The sequence below is a fragment of the Triticum dicoccoides genome, chromosome 1B (genome assembly GCF_002162155.2).
Source record: "Triticum dicoccoides isolate Atlit2015 ecotype Zavitan chromosome 1B, WEW_v2.0, whole genome shotgun sequence".
NCBI lineage: Eukaryota > Viridiplantae > Streptophyta > Magnoliopsida > Poales > Poaceae > Triticum > Triticum dicoccoides.
In genome coordinates, this window is record NC_041381.1 from 9,596,788 (window position 1) to 9,599,692 (window position 2,905).

Genomic DNA, 2,905 nt, shown 5'->3' on the forward strand with positions numbered 1-2,905 from the left:
GTTTTTTAGGTGGGGGTACTAGCTAGCTAGCTAGGGCCGTCCTTTTGTTGGTTCCCTATAAATAGCATCCTACTCCCTCATATGGACATGTACCAGCCAAGCAGCAAGCTAGCTCATCTCCATATCGCATTGCTCCATTCTCCACACCCAATTCATCAATGGCTTCATCTCTGAAGGTGGCCGCCGTCGCCGTTTGCTTTGTGCTTGTCCTGAACATGGGCCAGCCAGTGGCAGCCACAGAATGCGAAGATTGTCTGGGCGCCTGTGTTGGCACCTGCATCGCCTATGCTGAAAACACATGCACCGGCGTCTGCACCGCCATAACTCCTGCATGCCAGGCATGTAAGGACGCGGCCTTAATTGAGTGCGGTCCGACATGCTACGGTGGTTGTACCCTCCTCTGCTAAACCTCCGGCCAGCCGGCTGTGCCTTGTTGCTCGCAAAGCTCTATATCTGTGTACATTTCTTTTAAGTATATGTCTCTGTCCGTTGGCACCTCGTTGTTGCTAACATAAGTCGTGTAAATAAGCGAGCGAATGTTGTTGCTGTGTGCATATGAAAAATGTCTTTGTTCTATCAGTTGTTCCCCTTCGTTTCAACCATCATTAAATATATACATGTGTGGAAGTTGTGTATGCTTTGTGCTTCCTGTATCATGTGTCTAATGAGGTTATACTTAATAAGGGATAAATCCTTATCTCAAGAACGCGGTTACAAAGTACATAATTTTGTTTCTTCACGGGTAGGGGTTTCGCCTTCTCCCAGCAATCCATGGCGGCGTAGAGTTCGCAACAAATTCCTTCCCAACTTATCTTCTATTAGCGTAAAACTTCGTCCTGATTTTTCATAGATTTTCCGATTTGCAGAAAATACTGATTTCCTGTGCAATGTTTGATCATTCAAGAATTAGACTGACTAGTATCATGCGAGACTAGTTTAAGTCCGTTGACAAATTAATGTCAAGTTGTAGCTGCTTCTCCATTCATGAATTGTGAACGACCATATCAATCATATGTAGAAGGTTTTACACCCTCTCGCTCAGAGTAGGATAAAAAAACTAGTACCACAGGCCCACAAAGTAAACCAATGTACATAATTAAGGATGTAATTTAGGAACACTTAGTGGGCAATCTTCATGACAGACATAGAATATTGTAAGCTCATTTTCTAATATGGAGAAATCATTAGTTTTAACAAGTTTCTCAATGCTAGTTGCATGTATGTAGTCTAATAAGTCGTGACATACATGAGGAATTGCGTCAATCCAAGAATAGCATCTTAAGTAGAATAGTACTAATTAATACCTAAAGATATATACCATCATTAAGCATTATTAGCTACCACAAATATATGAATGATAGGGACAAGGAGTATCTACTCCCAATCTCAAATGCTCCCTAAGGGCATCTCCAACGGCCACCCGCAAATTTCCTCCCGCATCCATGTCCGCGGACATTTCAAACAATATTTCAATAAACCGGATGAAATTCATGGAAACAAGGCCGGATTTCGTACAAACATCATGGATTTCATACAAACACAGCGGATTTAACTACATTTCGAACATGTAGAACAAAAAAAAAGATGCGCCGCTAAACCCATCCTACGGAGGCGGCGCCCAGCGTCCAAGCCCGTGTCGTTCTCCTTCCGCCATCTCCATGAGCACCGGCTATAAGACCGATGAAATGAAGGTGCGGTCTCCCACGAGGATGAGTAGAACACATGAGACGGACCGGGCCACATGGGACACAAGGCACCGACGCCTCCCGTGGCCTATTCATCCTCGGAGGAGTCCGTGCCTTGTCTGTCGCCGGTGGACGTGAGGTCCACGATGAAAATGGTGGCGCCGGAGTTGTCGTCGTCCCACCAGGCCGGCTGATGGTTCTTTGGCGGCGCAGCTGACTATGTTCTCCTCCGCGATCACCTGCAGCTGCGTCTCCGCGGCTGCCGCTTCCTTACAAGTGGTGGCTTGAGCACGGACGCCATCGTAGATGGCACACTGCTCCGTGACAAAATTTGGGTTCGCTGCGGCCATGGCCGCCACGGCCTCCCCGCTCGTGTGCTCGCCATAGATCTGGCACCCCGCCAGCTGGTGCTGCTCCAGGTTGAGTAGGTTGTACCGTTGTTCCTCTTGCGCCTACTGGGACACCAACATAGGTGTCGGCGCAGGCAGCACCTCCGCATGGTGACGTTGAACTGCGCCAGCGCCTGCTCCAGGTGAATTCGACGTGCATGGGAGGCGTGGGAGCCGGGTGGAGTCGTTGGAGCCCGTCTCCATCGCGGTGTCGTCCTCATCATCGGAAACCTCGGGAGAGCTGGCCGGCAAGCCAGGCTCGATCCGCTTGGCACGACGGCTATGCCAGGTGGCGGTAAGCGTGGCCACTGCATGCTTCATCTCCGGCGAGAGACTGTCCCATGGTGTTGTCTCGTTGGCAGTCGTGGCGGATGGAGTGCAAGGGAGGAGGATGTGGAGGGGCTTGTGGTGTGGTGTGGAGTTAGTCGGGTGTGTCCGCCTTTATATAGCGGATTCTGATGAGGGAAGGCGTCCGGGTGCGTCCATGCGCGGCGTCGGAGTGGGTTTCTCGGCTAGCAAGCCTGCTTAATGGCGGCGGACGGACGGACAACGGCATTGAACGGGCACGGTAGATATCTGTCCCCTCCCGTCCATTCACGCGTCTCTGGCATTGAACAGGCGCGGACACCGGGGACACGTCGCCGGTGGCGCCCTCGACCGGTGCGCTGTTCAATGGCGGAGGCAATGAGAGGTCGCGTCTGCCCTGAGCCCTCTTCAATGTTGAGCGACGCGCTCTACATCAACATGAATGCAGGAAGCTGGCGCCGGCAGGGAGCGCACGAAGGAGGTGGGAGGGGTTTTTGATGGGTCAGGCTGATCAGAAACGGGCTT